General features: G+C 40.0%; 1 protein-coding gene across 3 annotated transcripts in view; it reads right to left on the bottom strand.

The window, feature by feature from the left end:
- Positions 1–24,119, bottom strand: part of GNG2 (G protein subunit gamma 2) — a 131,750-nt gene extending 107,631 nt beyond the window's left edge. The window contains exons 1-2 of one of the 3 annotated variants that reach the window (XM_027553749.1): positions 23,702–24,119; positions 5,166–5,206 (exon numbers count right to left, since the gene is read on the bottom strand). The gene's annotated coding sequence lies outside the window, so the exon portion shown is untranslated. Of the gene's footprint in view, positions 1–5,165; positions 5,207–23,347; positions 23,395–23,701 lie in introns of those variants that run through there. The other 2 variants (XM_027553750.1, XM_027553751.1) reach the window with 2 other exon arrangements.
- Positions 24,120–24,413: the final 294 nt, after the last annotated feature.

Genomic DNA, 24,413 nt, shown 5'->3' with positions numbered 1-24,413 from the left:
GATAGGAAACAAACACATTAAAAAAAAAAAGATTACCAGCTCCTAAAAGTCAAATTCTGTTCCGGGGAAGGTAATGAATTGCTCTTTTAAGTACACTTACAACCTCTTTGAACCAGTGGCTTAGAGAATAAAAATCTCCAAATAAATGTCAGAGAAATATAATCAATGAGGCTTTAGGGTCTTTAGTATTCCTGATTTCTCAGTCTGACTGTGCTGTGGCTGAGGACAGAGCAGGGCATTATGGAGAAGGGAGGAAAGGCTGAATAAGAGTCTTCAATAAGATGCACCCACTTACTTACATCATAGACATGCAGGGGTACACAGGTAACACTGGAAAAATGAAAGAGAGGGCTACGAAATCCAACACTTCATAAATTTTGGTTCTTCTAAGATGGCTTGGGACACACATATGTATGTGGATACAGAGTTTTCAAGAGTTAGGTTTCATCCTTATGCTCAACACAAACCCTGGAGGTTACTGTCATTATTTTGTTCAATCAAAATTTCTACTTTCACAATTCATCAGCATGACAATCACTTTCTACCAGAGCTGTTTTTAAACATCTTTGGGCTCAACTGTCCCAAATTGCCCAGAACTCTAGTAGTTTTAGCACTAAAGATCCCAACTCCCCAGTAATCCCTCAGTCTTGGACAAAATCAGGATGGTTTGTTATTCTACAGCTAGCCCTATGTTTGACCTTCAGATCTGTATTGCTGACCTGTCTAGAAGAGGATAGACAGGGGACTCGTTACAAAATTAGCTACTACAAAAATTTCCATCAAAAATTTCTGGCTATATCCTACTGCAGAGATGGTTTTAAAAAACAATCCAGTGATCCATTTCATTCACTAGGCAAGCAATGGTTTTATGCTTTGTGGGGATGACCTACCTAATGTATGGAAATTAAACCACACTTAGAAATTAGCTAGAATAAATACCACTACAGTAAAGTTCTAGAGGAGAGTGAAAAAGTTGGCTTAAAGATCAACATTCAGAAAACGAAGATCATGGCATCTGGTCCCATCACTTCATGGGAAATAAATGGGGAAACAGTGGAAACAGTGTCAGACTTTATTTTGGGGGGCTCTAAAATCACTGCAGATGGTGACTGCAGCCATGAAATTAAAGGATGCTTACTCCTTGGAAGGAAGGTTATGACAAACCTAGATAGCATATTCAAAAGCAGAAATATTACTTTGCCAACAAAGGTCCAGCTAGTCAAGGCTATGGTTTTTCCAGTGGTCATGTATGGATGTGAGAGTTGGACTGTGAAGAAAGCTGAGTGCTGAAGAATTGATGCTTTTGAACTGTGGTTTTGGAGAAGACTCTTGAGAGCCCCTTGGGCTGCAAGGAGGTCCAACCAGTCCATCCTAAAGGAGATCAGTCCTGGGATTTCTTTGGAAGGAATGATGCTAAAGCTGAAACTCCAATACTTTGGCCACCTCATGCAAAGAGTTGACTCATTGGAAAAGACTCTGATGCTGGGAGGGATTGGGGGCAGGAGGAAGAGGGGACGACAGAGGATGAGATGGCTGGGTGGCATCACCGACTCGATGGACGTGAGTTTGAGTGAACTCCAGGAGTTGGTGATGGACAGGGAAGCCTGGCATGCTGCGATTCATGGGGTCGCAAAGAGTCGGACACCACTGAGTGACTGAACTGAACTGAAAATTCTAGAATATTGTTATTTTTCCTCCAATTTCCACAGATTAGAGCCTAATAAATATAGCATAATGTGACAGGCAGACATAACAGCATAAAATAAAAATCTCACATTTCTTTGGTGCTATTCAAAGACCTTGGAACTTGCACACTTTAGGCAAACTCTCCAGAGCTGGAGAAACGCCAAAAGCAGCACAGTCCTCAGAGGCCACACCCACAACACCAGAAAGTCTGGCCAAGGGAGGAGCCACTGGACTTCAACCTGTCCACTTGATCCAACGCCAAATACTCCAAGAAAACTAAAAGCCTTTAGTGCCTGTATCCACAAAGCAGGATTTGCAGAGTCAAGACAAGAACTCATTTAATCAACTCGGGAACCCTAAACCTTCTCAACCCTATACAATGAAATGTAAGATAATTCGATCTCTGTTACCTGAAGCATTTCTACCTTTCTGAACAGTTCATCCTTTTTACTCTGCAGTAGGCAGAATAATGGGCTTCCCCCAGTGGCTCAGCAGTAAAAAATCTGCCTGCAATGCAGGAGACACAGGAGATGCGGGTTCGATCCCTGGATCAGGAAGATTCCCTGGAGGAAACCATGGCAACCTATTCCAGTATTCTTGCCTGGAGAATCCCATGAACAGAGGAGCCCAGTGGGCTACAGTCCATGGGCTAACAAAGAGTCAGACACAACTGAGCATGCGTGCAGGCAGAATAATAGCCCTCAAATAGGTCCATGCCCTAATTCCTGGAACCTGTGAATATACAACCTTACATGGACAGAGGGACTTTGAAGATACGATTAAATTAAGGACCATGGGATGGGGAGAGTATCTTGAATTACCTAGATATGCCAAATCTTATTACATGGGTCCTTAAAGTCAAAGAACACTTCCTGGCTCAGTTCAGAAAAAGGAATTTGGGTGAAAGACACATGGAGATGCAAGGCTGTTGGCTTTGAAAATGGAGGAAGGGGACTCTAGAATTCTCTCCAGGATTCTTTCTCTCCTTTCCGCGAGAAAGGAACACAGTTCTTTAGACCAGTCAGATCTCTATAGAACCTAGTCTGCAGAACTGTAAAATAATAAACTTGTACTATTTTAATCCACAAAGTTTGTGATAACTTGTTATAGCAGCAAACAAGAAATGAATACATCTTCATCACTGCTGTTCAATTTGCATAACACTTTAGCAGTATTTTAAGTCTCAATATTTGACCATTTCTTACCTACTGCTTAATTTGCATCTCTATACAGACATAAAAATTAGATTTGGTACTAGAACAAATATGCTCAAAATCCCTCCAACAATGCAAAACAATATTTTTTTTAAATGTCTGTTTAGTTTCTTTCTTTAGTTTGTTAGCAGAGATCAGTTATATAAGGAGTTTCTTTGCATAACTGAAACCAGTAATTATGTATGAAGCAAAAGTGCTTGTACAGAAGAGTGAAAAAGACAAATAACTTCTTTAAAGGTGTGTAAAGACACAACAGGCCTCAATGTGTCCTTAGAGCACTCTGGACACCAGACTGCTGGAAGGTGCCGCTGGCCTTTTGTGAGCCAAGGGCAGGATACCAAGGAATACAATGAAGAATTGCCCCATTCAACACACAGCAACTCCCATTGAGAAATACGCTTGAATTAATTTGAAACATTAAAGTACATTCATTAGTATGAAAGAAATCAACAGCAAATCAGATAAGAGAACATGAAGTACTTGTTTTAAAAGTCTTCATTATTAACAGTATTTGGTAGAAAGTAGGGATGGCTCAGCCCTCACCTGAAAGACATTAAACACTTCAAACAAAATCTCATTATGGGGTAGCAAAAGCTATGCATGGTCTTAAAAGCACAAAACATATGTAGAGCTTCCTTCTAATAATCTCTAGACCAGAAATTCTCAATCCTGACTATACATTATAATCACCCGGGAGCTCTTAAAAACTGCAGATATTCAGACCCCTACCCCGAGGGATTCTGATTCAACTGGTCAGTACTTTCAAACACATCCCTGAAGATTCCGATGTGCACCCAGGACTGAGAACCACTGTTCTGTACCATCCACGAGCAGTCTACTGGACACACCCATCTGGATGTGGCCACTCCACAGATTTGAATCTGTTCCTCTCTTCCTGTATCTGTAGCCCAGTTATCACCACCACTGAATCTTCCAAAAGAGAAACCTGGCAGTTTTTCTAGATGTCCTCTGTTCCTTCATCTCTATTCAGCAATTCTTACATATCCAGCCCATCATTCCCAACCCAAGATATATACTGGTCTCCCTTGCATGAGGCTTCTCTCTACTTCTTCTCCTAAGAAGATTCTGACACTAGTAAATACTAAATATTGGCTGAATGAGTAAATGGATGAATGGCCACCTTCAGTAAACTAAGGTTAAAAGTAGGTTTTATTTTTTATTTGCATTTTGCTGTAGCCAGTAATAGTTATGTAAATAAACAATCAAAAATCCAACAGCCATATTTAAGCCATTGCCATATGACCCAATGGGGAAAGAAGAGAAGTAGGTAGGGGTACAAAGAAACAATACTGGTCATGAGTCAATAACTATGAAAACTGAGTGACAGGGATATGGAGGTTCATATGCTATCCTCTCTATTTGGGTATATGCTTGAAATTTATCATAAGGAAGTTAAATTTTAAAATAGGGGGGAAAGTCCACATCAGGACGAAAGGTGGAACTATGTCTTGGTTGGAGAGGGCGAATACATTATCACCTGCCTCAGCAATATGGTGACCTTAGGGCTTCCCTTGTGGCTCAGCTGGTAAAGAATCTGCCTGCCAAGCGGAAGACCTGGGTTCAATCCCTGGGTTGGGAAGATCCCCTGGAGAAAGGAAAGGCTACCCACTCCAGTACTCTGGCCTCGAGAATTCCATGGATGTATCCATGGTGTTGCAAAGAGACGGACACAACCGAGTAACTTTCACTCTTTTCAAGTCTATAGCTAGATTCACATGACTTTCGTCAGCTTCAAAAGCCAAGTCAGTTTCTTCAAGAAGAAACCCCACCAGTATTAAACAGACCTTTTATTGTTAATGTTGTTGCTGCTGGAAAAGCCCTTATAACATCAAAACCAGTTAAGAACAGGGTTTTCCCTACCCTTCTCCAGTCTAATTTACTCTGACATCTGTCTTTCATTATCCTCAATGGGTGACACCAGTTAATCATGTTGGTGCCATAGGGATACATTTTGTTAAGGCAGTCATCTCAAAGGGTCTCCAAATTCAGGTTTGGGCAAAGGGGGGAGGAGGGCAGGGGGAGTTCTGGTGAGAAATCTGATCTTTAATAACCATTAAGGAGAGTCTTTTCTTTCCCTTTTAAATCCCCTTCAACAATCAACATTGCTAAAGACTATAAATGTTTCTTCTTGATCAACATTTCATGTTAAATGCTTTCACCTATAGGCTTACTTAAGATGTTTTTTTCCTTTTAAAGTTCTTGTTAGATTTAAGATCCTAGAAGAAAATATTTCAGAATTCTTACCTCTTCAATTCCCAAAGCCTGAGGCTCACTGGCAGATCTGGCTGTTGAGAAAACATAGAGGAAAGTGTTTTATTAAAAACAGGAGAGACAACATGATACATTAAAGCTGAACAAGCAAATAAATGTTTCTGTAAATAGGGTTTGGTGGTGATGGCTAAATAGTAATGAAGGGCAGGGGGGTTCACAGGTTTACATTTCTGAGCCAAGAAACATTTTGTTAACTCCTTTTCTTTGAAGAAACAGATTTGTGAAAATATGAGTCCCTTTCTTTGTGAACATCCCCAGCCTACAAGAAAACACGAAAGTCAGCCTGGAGAACCTAGGGAAAGCAGAGTTCTTGGTGAGAGGCTGTGTACAGGTGAGATGAAACAAACTTTGCTCCTGACCTAACTGGATTAGCTCCCAGCAGGACCAAAGTGCAGATATGCTCTTTTGTCAGGTATTAGGGACAGAGGTGGGGCTCCATTTGTGTGCATCTAGCCCTTTAAGAGGGTAGACTGAATAAGTTTATGGTTAAAAAACGTCTTTAGCATCCAAAGCAAAAGGCTATCTGGAAGTAGAAACACGGACTTCCCTAGTGGTCCAGTGATTAAGAATTTGCCTTCTAACACAGGGAACGCCAGTATGATCCCTGGTCCAGGAAGATCCCACATGCTGCATAGCAATTAAGCCTGTGAGCCACAACTATTGAGTCTGTGCTCTGGAGACCCGGAACCACACTACTGAGCCCGCATGCCTAGAGCCTGTGCTCCGCATCAAGAGAAGCCACCGTGGTGAGAAGCCCACTCAGGGCAACTAGAGAAAGCCCATGCACAGCAATGAAGACCCAGCACAGCCAAAATAATAATAAATAAAGAGGTAGAAATACCTATACCCCTAGCCACTAATGACCTTTGAAGATGTTCAGCAGCGTTGGCCTAATTTTGCCAAGTGCGAGTGTGGTTCATATCAGAGAAAGTTCCCATGTAGAGAAGCTTCTTTACTTCTGAAAAGATATCGAGCAGTCAGCTCAAAGGGAACTACTTAAGCCTTAAGGAATGCTCTATCATTCCTATTTTGTTATGTCTCAGAATTAAGAGGTATTTGGCATTTAGAGTATTATGACTGAGGGTGGAAATCACTTTCACGTTGGGTCCTAAGACCAAATGAACATCAGTGTCTCTACAGATTGCCCACTGTTTGAGACTGACATGTGTGCTAAAATCTCAGCTCAAGTGCTCATGTTCCCAGATGACTATAAGGGACCATATGTTTTAAAATGAGCCAATGTTATTAGAAAACTATTATTTCATGATTAATGACACCAAAGGAAACAAAAACAAGCCAAGGGCAAAAAACAACCTATTTCCAGAGAATAAACCCTAGGGACAACAATGATTAGTGGGACTTGCAAAATTAGCCTTGAAGGGAGCTCTTCGTGTAGCACTCTCATAAGCTATTGTGAAGTGAAAGTCACTCAGTCGAGTCCGACTCTTTGTGACCCCATGGACTATACAGTCCATGAAATTCTCTAGGCCAGAATACTGGCGTGGGTAGCCTTTCCCCCTCCAGGGGATCTTCCCGCATTGCAGGCAGATTCTTTACCAGTTGAGCCACAAGGGCCCATTGTGCCAGATTCTTTACCAGCTAGCCACAAGGGAAACCTACACACTACTGGGGGAGCATAAACTGGCACAATCTCTCTGGAAAGTAGTTGGGCACTATATCAAGATCTCAAATATGTTCTCAGCCATTGTCTTAGTGAGGTCACTCCTTAATGTGATCCCCCAAATGCTAAATATACACAATTATTACCAAGGTGTTAGAAGTAGCCTAAATATTAATAATACAAGCTATTAAGTAAAACAAAAAAACTACACACAATGGAACTTGGAAAGGATAAATACAAAAGATTTAAATGCTGAGGAAAATACACACGAAATAAACTTATGTGAAAAGAATACAAAATTATATATATAGTATGAACTCAGTTAATTTTCTAATATTTATATTATATATACATTTTCTAATATTTTCTTTAATATTTTTCATATAGTCTCCTAGTATAACATATATAATATTTCCTAGTAAATATTATACATAATATCTTTCTGATACATATTTTTCTAGAAAAAGATTGGAAGGATCACATCAAAATGTTAACAGTGTATTGTCCTCCTTTATGCCCAGAAAACGTAAATACTAGAAGTTGCTAGATATGATTCAATATCTGCTTTCCTCCAATCTAAGCTAGACACATTTAAGACAACAGTAAGCGCTTTTCCCACCTTCCCTTGTGGCTAGGTATGTGGTCACGTGACAAAGTTCAAGGGGAAGGCTGCAAAAGTGATCCATGCAACTTCTGGGTCTTGCCCTCCCCTTTCCAACTTCCTTCCTTCCTACTGGTTACAGTGAGGTTTTTATGGCAAGAAGCCACGCTGGACCACAAAGCAAGGAAAACATGGTAGGAATGATGTAACAGTATGACAGAAGGAGCCTGGGTCCCTGGGAGACCTTGTCAAGGAGAGTTACCTTACCAGCCCTGAACCACACACTTGTGGACTGTTATGTGAAAGACAAATAACTTCTAACTTTTGTCAGTCACTGTGAAATCAGGTCTCTGTCACATGTAGTTCAACCAACAACTTGATTAATGGAAAGGGTCAGTCTTAGGTTATTTTTTACACTTTAAGTATTTTCGGAATTTTCAGTGAATTCCTTTCATCATCCGAAAAAAGGTTTAAGCATTGTTTACTAATCTTAAAAAAAAATTAAGACAGCTTAGAATGAAGTTTGGATAACACGTGCCTTCTTCCTATATATGAAAAGAGAAATGAAATCTACAGTTTTGAGAAATAGTTATTACACCATATGCCAGGGAAAAATCATATACAAACTCCCTGCATTTGTGTCACCCTACCTGTATCAGAATAATGCACTAAGGATCCTTTAAATCTGTAATAATATTATGCCAGTGGCATTTGGCACCTTTTAGAGGCTCATTAAAGCCCTGTACATCTGCACACCAGACACTTCCCTGGTAGACCTTAGAGACTTACATGTAATTATATAGCAGATAAGGGACCTATTTCCCCCATCTTCCCAAGAGTATGCCAAATGGTCCTTTTCTCCCCTGTGAATCATAACACCTAACACTAGTATGATTAACTTATATTCAATAACAAAGGGAGGATTCCGGAGTTTCTTCACTTCCCTCTCAGGATGACTGAGCCAGCATGTTCTCAAGAAACCCTTAAACTCTCTCTTGCAATAGTCAAATTGAAGCTAATAATCAAAGCTCTGAATTCTCAGTTTCTCTCCCCCTCTTCCCTTTACAGGAACATAAGCAACCCAACTCCACAGGCCTGATAACCATGGTAACAACATGCGCTGTGATTATGAGTGTGTTTGTTTTTTAAAATGACTCACAGATTGTTCCTCTAGAAGCCCCAGACAAACAGGTTTCTGGCTGGTTTATAAAATCTATCCAAAGTTTCTTACAAATTTCTTGCTCTTTGTAGCACAACTGGTGTGATAGAGAGAGAGTCATCAAATCAATATGTCCTTTTCTTTAAGGATGAAAAGAAATCCCTCTTGGTTCCTTAAACACTCCAAGATTAATCAATTTAAAATTCGGGTTAATAATGAAATTAATTTGAGTTTGTACACTGGAGATAATGAATCTGTTCCTAATTTAAATAATTAAGGTATTTCATAATGCAGTTTTAGAGATCCAAATGTAATAATCAGATGAAAAAATCAGTAGTAAAAAATATCAAATAAAATAGCTTACATCTGTGTGTACATGTAAAATGCTTTAAAAGAATAAATGTCTTTTTTTATTATAATGAATTTTCTTTTCCTTAACACTGTCTAATCATAACAATGTAACTTGATTCTAGGGTAAATGTAAGTCTTAGTACTGAGACGTTTTTAAACCAAGGTCTAAAATAAAGGTTCATTTTTAAAAAGCGAATATGAGAGAGTCCAACATTTGGAAGAACTGTAGACTACTTCCATTTATCAATACATGTTATTTAAGACCCTCTATGTACTCAGCACCATTGTTTATAACTGAACATTGCAATAGAGCTTAGGGAAGACTATTTTCCTACTGGAGACAAAGGCCACAGGCATGGTTTAGTCCCTTATCTTCTCTCAGAAGATCCTCTGTGTCACAAAGCACCATTCTGGATGAACTTTAAGTCAGAGGAACCATGACCCAGTGATCACATTGGGTCTAGAACTCACAGTCCTGACTTGGGCATCACAGGTGACTCTCTTCAAAGAAAAACAGATGTTGGCAAGATGTTGGTATACTGATTTTCCTCTGTTTGAAATGGAAATAAACCCTATTTTAAGAGAGATTTAAATAAATTTTATATATATCTATTTAAATTAAAATGTGAAGTATCCTAAGGCTTACTTATGGTATAATTTACCACACACACACACACACACAATAGTTATTAAAAATTAATTTCTCCAAAGTGCTACATATTTTATGTACTGTTACCAATAATATTTTTTTCTCTAGATTTTGAAGGGATAACCAGACTGTACTGGTTAGGATAGGTTAGGTTATACTGTCATAACTAACAACCCCCAAATCCTTTAAGAAAGAAAAACTCATTTCTCCTCTCTCTACACGTCCATGGTAGGTCAGTGGAGAGACCATTTCTGTTGTCTTTATTCTAAGAACCAGGCTGAAGGGCTCAGCCACTGTTTTTGTGCTTCTACCACTGTCAATTGCCAAGGAATGTACTCACATCCTGGCTCTTCTAAGCTTTTTCCTGGAGGTGACAAACATCACTTCTGCTCACGTTTCACTGGCCAGTGCAAGACACATGGCTACGTCGAACTAAAGTAGACAGAGATGTGTGTCTATCATAAGTTGGGAACGAAAACTGGAAATATTTATGAGTAAGCACATGCATTGGTGAACAAATAACGCAAGCTTGAGACTATCACTTAAAGTCAAAACACTAACATCTGACTATGCCAGGGAAGAAGGCTTCCTTGGGTGATTCTTTACTCTAAGTTCTGAGCACCTGTGGCTCTTACTGGATCATAATTGTTTCTGCTAAAACCTGTCAAGAACCCCAAAGCTAGAATAAAAGATACTCGCCTCCATCTTTGTGGTAACAATAATAATAAAATAATAGTTTTATTACTGTGGTAACAGTAATAAAAATAACAATAATAATAGCTACAATTCTGAATAGTTAATTACTATTTGTCAGGCACTATGTTAAATAAATGTTTTACCCACTATGTAATCTTCTCCTGACAATTTTGTAAAGTAGGTATTGTCATTTTATCCCAGTTTATAGATAAGGAAACAGAGGCACAAATAGCATAAGGAACTTGTCCAAGATATTCTGATTCCAAACCAATATTCTTTAACTATTATGATCTCCTGTGAATTAAGCCTTAGAATATTATTTTCTACACTATGGTATTTTGGGATTATTTTAAAACATAATAAAAAATCTTTTTTTCTTTTTGCTTAGAAATTTTCACTTTTATTTTTTACTCAAATTTTTTACACAATTTTTCAAATTTTTGTTAGCTTAATTAAAAGAAAATCTTGGGACTGCTCGATAATCAAGTTTCTGCCCCCAAAGGAAAAAATCATAATAAAACTATTAGTGAAATTAATGCTTATATACAGTAATGGTCTCTAAACACAACCACAATTCATGAAGTTTAAAAAATCTCAAAAGATCAGTTCAATTCTCCATCAAAGACTCTAAAATGACAGTTAATTTATTTTTCGTGTTTAAATTTTTTCACAATTTTTCTCATATGGCTCTGGGCAGATCAGATAAATACCCTTCTTAAACACAGCTCTGTTGGCAAAGCCTAGAAATCAACATTTACTTTCCTGTTTAAAAATGCAAATAGAAGAGCAGGAAGCACTCAATCATTTATTACAGAGAAGATATTCCCGCCACTGACACTAACCTGTTACAATGATAACGCACAGAAAAACACCTACAGGCAAGCCGTCAAAACACTGTGAGAGCAGCTCCACTGCCATTTCTCTTTTCACTGTTGTCGTCTTACAAACCCAGCCTCTGAAATGAAATCTCATGTGGGAAGTGAAGAAACCATGAAGAAAACGCAGTAATAATCGAACTGCATGTTGACTCTGGAGTTGGAAAGTGAAAACCCACTTTCAAAATAACTCATAATTAGAAATGTCAGAGATTATTCTTTCTCCCCTTACACACGCCATCATCAACAAAATGCATGGCTCTCTAGAGAAAACACGGTTTTCATTTAAGTCTGAAAGACAACATACACAGAACCCTTGGCCTCTCTTGGTCATTTCTTGGTCCAGGGTGGATTTTCTTTAGATCAAATTCATTATAATGACCAGTCAGCAGCACTCAATTTAATTATATATATATATATATAAAATTACAATGCAGAAATGCAGGACTGGTTGTCTAAACTAAATGCCATTCTTAATGCTTACCAGGACCTGTTGTAATTTCTTCTGGAATCATTTGTTTCGAAGGTGATTTTTTGCTTAGTCTCACAGCAGCCATTTTGTATTTTCTTTCAGGACTCTTTCTCTAATCTACCTAGATCATCACTATCAACAAAAACAAGCTTTTCATTTGTGTATACGTGTGTATGTGTTTGTTTTTCTGAAAAGAGAATGCATGGAAACACGGTTCAACTCAAAGTTGTGTGATCTTGATAATTTTAACCTTTTTGAGCCTTGATATCTTCACGTACAGGATGGAATTAATATAGCGGCAGACTCTGTTGACTGCCCACTCGATAATCATTCACCCTTCATCCTTGTTAACTGAGTCAGATCTTTTGTCTGGGGTCTGATGACCATGCTCTTCAGAAAGGCAGGGCTGTGCCATGGCCTCACAAGAAAACAAATGAGCCAATTTCAGCAGTTCTGTTGGCCTTGCTACTAATAGGGAAGGCACAGTGAATTGTGAAGGTGAATTCTGCCATGGGCAGCTTTTCTGTAACATTAAGAAGAGGTATATGGGCACTTCACTGAGCCCCTAGTGAAACTGAAATCAGCCTATAACTCTGAAATTGTAGTGAGAGCCATCTCAGCACAGTGAAGACAGCTGGCCTCAGAAGACAAACCAACCTGCTCAGGATGTCAGAATAGGAGGAGAGAAAGATTTAAGGTTGCTAGGAACACTGTCCAGCTAGAATTAACACCAGAGTCACCCTCCTTTCAGGAGGTCCTCAATAAATGTCCTATTGTTCACACCGTTTTGGTAGGATATTCTTTCACCAGCATCCAAAAGTATCCTGATTGAAAAATATTGTTCTCATCTCACAGGATTACTTTAAAAGCTAATGGAGACACAGAAAACAAATTTATGGTTACCAAAGGGGAAAGGAGGCGGGGGAGGGATAAATTAGGAGTTTGGGATTAACAGATCTATGCTACTGTATAAAAATAAACAAGGTCCTACTGTATAGCACAGGGAACTATAATAAACCATAATGAAAAAGAATATGAAATATATATATATATGTATATCTTAACCACTTTGCTATACACCAGAAACTAACACAAGATTGTAAATCAACTATACTTCAACTTAAAGAAAAAGCTAATGGAAAACAGTAACATATATAAAGTCTCCAGCACACAGAAGCTCAAACAGAACGCTCAGCAAATGCTAGTTCTCAACTTGATTCTTGAAACACACTGATCTTCACTCATCCGGACATGAGTAGTAGTCTTCCTGACTACTAAATCACTTTGGTCTAAATACAATCTCACCCACATATGCTCAACAGAGAAGCCAAGTGTTCTGCATTTGTAGTCCACCTAGTTCAACTGGAAAGCTGCTTTCGGCAGAGGAAAGAGATTCTATAGATTCTTGCACAGGTGTGTGTGAAAAGGGCCACACTTCAGCTGGAAGCCCACCTCACCCTTATTTCAGAAAGATACCTGTACTCCCTGCTTGGGAACTCTCTCCCCAAAGCTGCTTACGTGGCTTCCTCTTCACCATAATACAGGTCTCATTCAAATGTCATCTCAGAGAGGCCTTCAGGGATTACCCAACAAAAGTAAAACCGCCATGACTACACCATCATGCGCACAATCTCTATCATTTAGTCTACTTCTGTTTTAATCCACCTCAGCACTTATCACTGCCTGGTATTTTCTTGTATTGTAATTTGTTTTTGTCAGTGGAGTCCAATCCTGGCTGATTCTGATTTAATTAGTCTGGGTTGAGGTTGGGCCACAGGTATTTTTTTTCAAAGTACCTCTCAGTGATTTCTAATGTGCAGCCAGATCTGAAAATCGCTGATTTACATGTTTCCTGGGTTTCTCCTGACACTACAGTGTAAATTCCAAGAAAACAAAGAACTGGCTTGTTTTGTTCATCCAAGTATCCTGGGCCCTCAAAGGACACAAGGCACACTGCAAACATTCAGTTAAGACTTGTGGACAGACTGACTAACTATATTGTAATTTCATCAGTATTTGTCTGTTTCCCCAGTAGTTTATGAGCTCCTAGAATATCTAGCCCTCTCTGCATCAAAAAGTAAGTGACCCATGAAAGTTCATTAAACAAATGATAAACTGCATTTGTGAACCCAAAGGCTTTCACTAAAAAAAAGAGGCAAAAACCTCACCAAATCCACAAATACATATAAGCTGATGAATGTGTTAATTAACTGGGAGGAATACTCTTACAGTATATATGTATATCCAATCACCATGATGAACACTTTAAATATCTTATAATTTTCTTTGACACTTCATTAAAACTGAAATTAAAACCAAACAAAAACCCAAGCTATATTCATGTGCTGTAAGGAAGACAAAGATGAAACTGGGTGTGGCTGCTATCCTCAAAGAGCTTGCTAAAGAAAAAAGAAAAATAGACTGCCATTGCCATTATATACACTAGAATGCACTAACTGCTGAGAGAAAAGAACAAAAGACTTCAGGGGAAGTAAAGGCTGCTTTTTATCGGGGAAGGAAGAAACCAAGGAAACTTCATGGAAGAAGTAGCATTTGAAATGAGTCTTACAGGATGAAAGGAATTTGGTGAGGCAGAGAAGCAAAACTATAGAGGTGAAGTGTAGAAGGAGAAGCAGGAAAGTTCTTCTAGGGAGAGGCAAGAAAACAACCAATCAGCCCATCTGGAGGTCAGGAGAACCAGAACTAAGACACCAACTGTCAACATGAGAAAGAGCAAATAGTATCAAGATATGTTTCCAATGACAATGCAAAGGTCTGAGCGACTGACTCCAACTTGATTGGCGAGGAAAATAATGGAATTGAGTTTTCCTAATTGAGGGACTAAGAGAATGGGTGTCATTAATAATCATGGAATCAGGTGAAGAACTGGTTCTGAGTGGGGAAAGGCAATGGCAAACACTGATTCTGGTCTCAGTTTCAGTGGGTTGCGTGTTCTGGCAAGTTCATGAGGTGCTTGATGTGCAAATTTACAGTAAGTTAGAGGTCAGGATGCAGAATTAGATTTGGAAGTGCTCTCCACCCCTGTGACAATGACAGAGATCTTAGAAAAGGATTTGATAAAGGAAGAGGGAGAAATTAAGTGGCAGAAGAATCAAATCTTGAGAACACTCATATTTGAGGTGCAGAACTTGGAGTTAATGGCAAAGTTGGGAACCTTCAGATAGGCATGAAGGGTGGTAGAATATACCACCCCAAAATATGTCTCTTTGGCATAAGAATTATTTTGAGCAGATTATTTTGGGAAATAGGAGAAATTATGAAAACAGACTAGATGTTACGTTTTTGTAAGGGAAATTTACATTTATAAAGGAAATCTTCATTTGTAAGACGGCCTCCCTCTCTGGTCCTAGGAAAGAAAGATAATTAACTTGATAGAGACTCTAGTCAAAGGACTAGCACCAACTTAAATATGCGTATCAACTTTTAACTCTTATTTACCTCAGTTTTCCTGGCCACCTCCCCACAACTGACCTCCTCCACTGCTCCCTCTCAATTTTGTCTTTAGCTCAAGGTGGTATTTAGGCCTGAGTTCTAAATTGCTTCTGACAGCTACTCATTCTTCCTTGGTACCTCCCATGTATAGATGAGGTATTCAAGTTAATAAATGTCTGTTTGCTTTTCCCTTATCAACCTTTGGTTACAGGCTTCCTAGAACTGAGAAGGGCGAAGGGAAAACTATCTTTCTTCCCCTACAGGTAGGAAGAAAACAAAGTTAGCAAAGGTTACCAAAGTCAAAGGGAAGCTTTGTTGGCAACAGGTTTATTTAAATTTTATAGTGTAAACTGACTTCCCTGGTGGCTCAAACCGTAAAGCATCTGTCTACAATGAGAGAGACCCAGGTTTGATCCCTGGGTGGGGAAGATCTCCTGGAGAAGGAAATAGCAACCCACTCCAGTATTCTTGCCTGGGAAATCCCATGGACGGAGGAGCCCTGGGGACCCCCCGACAGTTCATGGGGTTGCGAAGAGTCGGACACGACTGAGAGACTTCACTCTCACTTTATAGTGTAAACTAAGCAAGTTTCAATGATCAATGCAAAGAAATAGAGGAAAACAATAGAATGAGAAAGACTATCTCGTCAAGAAAATTACCAAGGGAACATTTCCTGCAAATATGGGTTCAATAAAGGACAGAAATGGTATGGACATAACAGAAGCAGAAGATATTAAGAAGAGGTGGCAAGAATATACAGAAGAACTATACAAAAAAGATCTTCACGACCCAGATAATCAGAATGGTGTGATCGCTCACCTAGAGCCAGACACCCTGGAAAGTGAAGTCAAGTGGGCCTTAGGAAGCATCACTACAAACAAAGCTAGGGGACGTGATGGAATTCCAGTTGAGTTATCTCAAATCCTGAAAATGATGCTGTGAAAGTGCTGCACTCAATATGCCAGCAAATCTGGAAAATTCAGTAGTGGCCACAGGACTGAAAAAGGTCAGTTTTCATTCCAATCCCGAAGAAAGGCAATGCCAAAGAATGCTCAAACTACCACACAATTGCACTCACTTCACACGCTGTTGGCTCAAACCGTAAAGCATCTGTCTACAATGAGACCCAGGTTTGATCCCTGGGTGGGGAAGATCTCCGGGAGACGGAAATAGCAATCCACTCCAGTATTCTTGCCTGGAAAATCCCATGGACGGAGGATTTCTTTCTAGGAAAGAAAGATAATTAACTTGATAGAGACTCTACTCAAAGGACCAGCACCAACTTAAATACACGTATCAACTTTTAACTCTTAGTCTGACACAGACCCCTAGTCTATGGGGTCGCAAAGAGTCGGACACGACTGAGTGACTTCACTTTCACTTTCACCACACAATTGCACTCACTTCACACACTAGCAAAGTAATGCTCAAAATTCTCCAAGCCAGGCTTCAACCGTGAACTTCCAGATGTTCAAGCTGGATTTACAAAAGGCAGAGGAACCAGAGATCAAATTGCCAAAATTCGCTGGATCATCAAAAAAGCAAGAGAGTTCCAGAAAAACATCTACTTCTGCTTTATTGACTATGCCAAAGCCTTTGACTGTGTGGATCACAAGAAACTGTGGAAAATTCTGAAAGAGATGGGAATACCAGACCACCTGACCTGCCTCTTGAGAAACCTGTATGCAGGTCAGGAAGCAACAGTTAGAAGTGGACATGGAACAACAGACCGGTTCCAAATAGGAAAAGGAGTACATCAAGGCTGCATATTGTCACCCTGCTTATTTAACTTATATGCAGAGTACATCATGAGAAACGCTGGGCTGGATGAAGCACAAGCTGGAATCAAGATTGCTGGGAGAAACATCAATAACCTCAGATATGCAGATGATACCACCCTTATGGCAGAAAGTGAAGAAGAACTAAAGAGCCTCTTGATGAAAGTGAAAGAGGAGAGTGAAAAAGTTGGCTTAAAACTCAACATTCAGAAAATTAAGATCATGGCATCCTGTCCTATCACTTCATGGGAAATAGATGGAGAAACAGTGGAAACAGTGTCAGACTTTATTTTTTGGGGCTCCAAAATCACTGCAGATGGTGACTGCAGCCTTGAATCAAAAGACGCTTGCTCCTTGGAAGAAAAGTTATGACCAACCTAGACAGCGTATTAAAAGGCAGAGACATTACTTTGCCAACAAAAGTCCATCTAGTCAAGGCTATGTTTTTTTCAGTAGTCATGTGTGGATGTGAGAGTTGGACTATAAAGAAAGCTTAGCACCAAAGAATTGATGCTTTTAAACTGTGGTGTTGGAGAAGATTCTTAAGAGTCCCTTGGACTGCAAGGAAACCCAACCAGTCCATCTTAAAGGAGATCAATCCTGAGTATACATTGGAAGGACTGATATTGAAGCTGAAACTCCAATACTTTGGCCACCTGAAGCGAAGAACTGACTCACTAGAAAAGACCCTGATGCTGGGAAAGATTGAAGGCAGGAGGAGAAGGGAATGACAGAGGATGAGATGGTTGGATGGCATCACTGACTCAATGGACATGAGTTTGGGTAAGCTCTGAGAGTCAGTGATGGACAGGGAAGCCTGGTGTGCTGAGTCCATAGGGTCGCAAACAGTCCGACATTACTGAGCGACTGAACTGAACTGAAACAAGTTTGCAGGCTGTGGAAAGGGTCAATAAAAGGAAGAAACCAAATATGTAGGAAGGAGATAGAATTATCATCAGAACATAGCCCCCTAGAAAGTAAAAAGAAATGAACTGACACGTTCCAAGAGTTGACTTTGGGATTGAAAGAAAGGCTGTGCTAATACAACCTAGGAAGGGAGGAGAAGAAAATGAAGGGAGACATGAGACATTTTGAGGTGGTAAAGAATGAGGTTGAAGAATTCCATAATACATGCTGCTGCTGCTGCAAAGTAGCTTCAGTTGTGTCCGACTCTGTGCGACCCCATAGACAGCAGCCCACCAGGCTCCGCCATCCCTGGGATTCTCCAGGAAGAACACTGGAGTGGGTTGCCATTTCCTTCTCCAATGCACAAAAGTGAAAAGTGAAAGCAAAGTCGCTCAGTCGTGTCCGACCCTCAGCGACCCCATCCATGGCTCCTCTGTCCATGGGATTTTCCAGGCAAGAGTACTGGAGTGGGGTGCCATTGCCTTCTCCGTAATACATACATTCTGTGAAAAACAAAAAGTGACCTGCAATGAAAAAAGGAAATGGGGGGTTGGATTTCATTGTTTTCATTGAAAATGCAGAGTGGAGTAAAAAAGTGAAATAAAAAAGAAAAGGATTTCCCAAAAACAGCAAAGTCCTTGCTGGGGTTGCAAGGACTCTGAAGTGAAGCCATCACCTCGGTTCCCAAACCCTCTCCTTCAGTTCTATTGCTAGGTGACTGGGGCAGAGGATCATGGGAAAGTATGACCCTGACAACCAGGCTGACAAGGGGACAAATGTAAGGCCAAAGAAACAGGGAGGAAGGGTCAACTACCCAGTGTTTCTAAATCTTTCAAACATTAAGAGCTGACCGTTTAAACATATTTACCAAGAGATAAAAGGGCTGATTTTGTTTTGTATCTTCACTTCTAAGAAACATGTTGCCACTAGAGTTTGAGAACTGAGCTCTCTCTTTTTTAAAGTTTAATGAAGTCCTCTGGAGATTCTGAACACTGTATGAACATCGACTCCCATTAAACATAACTCGTTTTCTTTAACATAAGAGTTTTAGGGAACCACGTATATTTCTAATGCTCTTACTTGAAAATCTGAATCCCAGTTCCACAGTGACATCTTTACATGTGAACAAATTAGAACACAGAAACATAGCATATAAAATGTAAACATTACCTTCTTCTTTTTAAACAAAATAATATGGTCTTCCAAACAATTTTTAAAGTGACAAAGTGGAATGACTTTCTCTAAATCTTTTCTCTACGATGGAGGAAAGTAAAATGGAAACTGAATTGAGAAATGAGGTATTAATCAACTGTGCAGTTCCAGAAAGGTAAATTCTGGATCTATTTCATAATCCATCATCGAGGGGGTGATACAGGATAGGTTTGTTCCCAGGTAGTTTTTAGCTCTACCATTCATTCCATGATGTCCTAGCCTAGACTAGGACAAACACTTAACCCAGGGCTGTAATTCCTCTCTCCTATCTGGGTCTAGTAAAGCCAGTCATAGGTCTTCCCAGTAACTGTAGAATCAACAGATTTGCAAACTTTAAAAAGTTGGGGGCCATTAGCCAACCTCTTAGTACATCCACAGAGTGTATTACAAAAAATTAACATACACATTAACATACAATCTTTCAGGAGCTCTTCAAACCATTCAAGGTCAACATCTTCAACCACACCATCTCAGGTATCATTGCTGTTCACCAGAGTCCTCCCTAATCATTCCACTCAGATGTCCTCAGCCCCATCCATACCCTGCCTCTCTGGTTTTGGAATAGAGAGTGAAATCTGTGGTGGAGAATGAAACACAGGGTTCTTTATTTTAAGATGTGAAATTTGGATTAGAATCACATTTTGTTAGTAGAAACTTCTCTCAGAATCTGTTGTCGTTTAACTACTATAGCCTCTTTCCAAGATTAACCCTATTAGAAAAAGTTCGAGAAAAATTTAGTACTGTAGTTGAACTTGCTACCTGTTGGGCATTTTTTTCTCCTGAAGCTAATGTGTAGAAACTAGAAGGACACTGAAGTGACAGGTCCCTCCTGCCTCTTTTGTGGCAGCCTGGCCAGCAGATCACTGGTCTACAATAAGGGTTTGAATTTCACTATCTGGTTCTTGATGTTACCAATTATCAGGATCTATGCAGATCTTCTTTCTCCCTTCCAGTTTAAAAGTTACTTTTGAGAGAAGTATTTCACTTGGGCAGGGGTAATATTGGTGCATGCAAGAGATTAAACATAAAATATTTAAGTCATGATCTTCCTAACACACCATGTTAAGAGATGCCACCATTTAAATACAACTTGAAAACAACCCAATTAAAAAAAAAATGGGTAAAGGACTTGAACAGACATTTCTCTAAAGAAGACAACAAATCGCCAATACACACATGAAAAGACATTCAACATCACTAATCCTCAGGGAAATGCAAATTGGGACCCTGATGTACTGCAATGGAAATATGTTGTATCTGTTATATTGTGGTGCCTGCTTAGTCATGTCCGTCTCTTTGCGACGCCATGCCAGGCTCCTCTGTCCATGGAATTCTCCAGGCAAGAATACCGGAGTGAGTTGCAATTTTCTCCTCCAGGGGATCTTCCTGACCCAGGAATTGAACCCTCCTCTTCTGTGTCTCCTGCATTGGCAGGCGATTTCTTTACCGCTGGTGTCACCATAGTTGCTATGGAAAACAGTATAGTCATTCTTCAAAAATTAAACACAGTTACCATATAATACAGCATTTAACCCTTCTGGGTTAACCCAGAAAGAAGTGAAAGCAGGGACTCACACAGATGTTTGTACACCCATGATCATAGCAGGATTAGTCACAAAAGCAAAAACAAGGAAGTAACCACAATGTCCATCAGCAGATTAATGGATTAGAAAATATAATATATACATAAAATGGAATATTATTCAGCCTAAACAAGGCAAAAAATTACAACATAGGTCACAACATGGATGAACCTGTAAGACGTTTTGGTAAATGAATTAAGCCATCACAAAAGGACAAATACCATACGGTTCCACTTATATGAGGTACCTAGAGTAGTCAGATTCATGAACAGAAGGCAGAATAGTGGTTGCTAGGGCGAGGAGGGAATGGGAAATTACTATTTAATGCAACAGATTTTCAGTTTGAGAAGATGAAAAAGCTCTGGAGATGAATGGTGGTGATGGTTACAACAATGTCAACATACTTAATGCCACAGAATGGCATACTTAAAAATGGTTAAAATGGGAAATTTTATGTTCTATATATATATTTAACTGCAATTAAAAAAATGTCTCCTGGAATCTTTGAGATGGTGGCAAAGATTAAGAATAGACTAACTTTGCCTGAGGCAGGAGAAAAAAGGACCTGAGTACCTACTATGTACCTAACAGGCACTCTCAAATCATACACAAAAGCAAAAAACAAATAAAACCATAACACGACAAACAACGATGAAAAAAATACCTTGATTATTAACCCTTCTTTACTGTGAAGAAAGCAAGGTTCATAAATTAACGTACAAGGTCAAGGAGCAAGAACTAGTGGTAGTATTCAAAGGCAGATTTGCCTGCCTCTCGAAGCCTGTGTTCTTTTCACTCCACCATGCTGTTTTCTGCTCCCACAGTTGTCTTTGAAAAGGCTTTGTGCTTTGACTATAGAGCTTTTATACTTAAAAGTTGAGCCTGCCTTCTGAAGTACGCTAAAAAAGTCAGTCAACCAAATGCATTCACTAGGAGCCCACCACGAGGCCCAGGACTGGCCAGGAAATAATGGAGTCGTGTTTCCACTCTGCCATTAGCCATATGGCAGGGGAAAAAAACCACACACACAATTAAAATTTCAGTGTCGGCTGACTCTAAACACTCTGAACAAAAGCAGTATGTCTTTTTATATTCTGTATGGCCAGAAGTAGTGGAAATAGTCCCATTTTACAGGCTAGGAGTTGCTTCATCTTTTTCCTAAACCTTCTACCATCATAGTTACTGATCTGCTGTTACTCATTCATGTTGTGCTTCAAGCTGGAATTTAACAACTAAGGAAATGTTTTGGGCTATGCAAAAATAGGTATCTCTTGTTCAATGTCTTTTTAAAAGAGAGCAGGGGGTTTCTGGACTCCCCTGTGCCTATGACCCAAGGTTTCATTTTCTCACTCTTTTATGGAACACAGAGAGAAGTAAGGCAGATTGTCTCCACATCCCCACACAAAGCAGGGTGTTGGCATTACCTAGTGAATCCAGACTGTAGATGAGTAAGTACCAGAGGATGAGTCCCATTTTCATTCATATAGCCCAGACTCCCAACTTTCCATTTCATGACAGGCAGCTTGAGCATATAGCTCCAGTTAGGGGCATTCTGGATCCAAGATCCACCCAAGACTCTTCTTTGGGTAGATGATCTTTACATATTTTACTCTAGGAGACATACAGGAACTGGAGCCATGGAATACGTGGCATGACTTGTTTTGCCCACAGGTTTGATTAAATTCAACAGATCTGTCAGAGGAGCTCCATGGTTCAACACCAGTAATACTTTGCCTGTTAGTCATCATAAATAAGCTCATAAAATTAGACATTTTATTCCTTAAGGACCCAAAAATTCTTATTTCTGAAATGTGCTGTTACCCCACATATTTTGAGAAGCCAAATCAATTTCATAAAGATGACATTAAAAGAAACTTCACAATTGAGAATAATGATAAAAAAAGAAACATATATACTCTCCATGGCATATTTAGTATTTAAAACCCACATTTAAAACATTTATGAGTGTCTAAATATGACCTTTTTATTATTTTTACTCCACTATAAGCAGTTCTTTCTTTCCTTTGAAAATGTATCTCCTTTCATTCTAAAAATACAAGACAAAACGTTTTTATCAATGATCATTTATTGCTTAACCGTACTACTTATTGGAGACAAAGGTTAATTTTAAAAATCAGGCTATGTTGGGATATTAAACTCTTCCTCCTACATACTCTGTGAAAAGAATCTCACAATTTCATTTCTAATCCGTTAGACCTATTTACTGCACTTGTATGTATCATTCACAAATATGAATAAGCCAGGGCCACAGACTCTCAGTAAGAAGACCCATTGCTCAAGAATATCAAAGAATAAAAATCACATTCTGATTTCACTATTTTGTCCATGCACAGCATATGCAGGTAAGGAAACAACTCCAGCAACACTTTAACATGTTGTCCCTCACTGAGGCTAATATGTACCTTGACCTAGAGCTGAGTAAAATCTATATAAACATAAAATCCATATATACACTCCTATCTGATTCTAGACAAGTTAAACTCGCCCCACTCCTTTGAGAAAGGATGCAACTTTAGGATAAGACCCACTGGCAACTGATAGCTGTTTCTAAGGTTATCCTGAGAGCAGCTGCAGAGACACCGTTTTTTAAATGGTAAATACTGCCCCTCACATACGCAATTCCAGCCTTTGTTGGCAAATTCTGAGTACAAAAGGATTTACCCTCCCCAAACAAACAAACAACACAGAAAGCCAAATCACAATCCTTATGCTGCAAGACAGGCCACTCCAGTGGTCTGTGTAAGAAAGATAATGCAATTGACATTTTATACCACTTACACCCCTGAAACAGGACTGCGACGCTCAGATGGTCAGCCCACAGCTTCACAGCCCCCATTGATTTCGCCTGGGTTCTGCTTTTCTTACAAAAGAACTCTGCAAACAGCTTCTTAATATTTAGCATGTTTTCCTGATGAGTCACGGAAGCTAAGCACTAATGAGGATTATTTTTTCAAACCAAGGTGTCACAAATTTGGTCCTTCTCAAAAGTCCTCCTAACAGAACCCATCCTGATCATTTCCTCCAATCCCCGAACAATGTGCCTTTCTTCCCTTCGAAATCTGCCCTTAAAACCGCTGGCGGTGGTCATTTTTCCCACTTAACAAGGAGCAACACGAAAAGCGTTTCCTTTACCTTGGCTCCCGAGGCTGGTCCGAGGAGAGTGGCTTTCCTCCGCCCTCCGCGCCGCTGAGTGCAGGCGAGCTCCGGCGCAGCCCGCCCAGCCCAGCCCCGCAGTAGTAGGAGCTGCCCACTGAGCGGCAGCCGTTGTGTGTATGTGTAGCAGCAGCGCCTGCAGCCCAGGGACTAGTCCCCACCCAGCTTTGTCTTCAATCATCGGTCTTTCTACAGGAAGCAGCGCATCTCCCACTTCCTCCTCTAGCTTACTGTGAGCTGCTTACTTCTTTCCCTCTCCTTCCATTTCAGGGCACACTGGAGCCCTTTCCCAGTCTCTGGGAGATGTGACTAGAATCCTCTCTCCCCTTTTGTTCCAGGTCCCTTTGGTCCTGTCTGTTCCTTCCTCCCCCTCATTCCCTCATGCTTTCAGCCCCCTTCTGCACACACAGTCTGCTTTCTTAGCTTGAACTTGGTTTGTTGCTGCTGCTGCTGCTGTTGTTTTGAGGGGTCCGCAGCCCCTGACCACATTCTGCCGCTGAGATCCAGTGCCAGCCTCCATGGCTTATCCTGATTTACTGGGGTCCCTACCAAGCCAGCGAGCTGGGAGCTTGCAGCTTCTTGCTGAAATACTTCTCTCTGTGGCCAACATTCCCCATGCTTCATTTCTCCAAGGCCCCACTACGTTGAGCTTTGGCTTAACCCATGTGCTCAGAAAAGAATGGCCCTGATA

The sequence above is a fragment of the Bos indicus x Bos taurus genome, chromosome 10 (genome assembly GCF_003369695.1).
Source record: "Bos indicus x Bos taurus breed Angus x Brahman F1 hybrid chromosome 10, Bos_hybrid_MaternalHap_v2.0, whole genome shotgun sequence".
Lineage (NCBI taxonomy): Eukaryota > Metazoa > Chordata > Mammalia > Artiodactyla > Bovidae > Bos > Bos indicus x Bos taurus.
The sequence above is the reverse complement of the archived record's forward strand: the minus strand, read 5'-3'. Positions and strand labels throughout refer to the sequence as shown.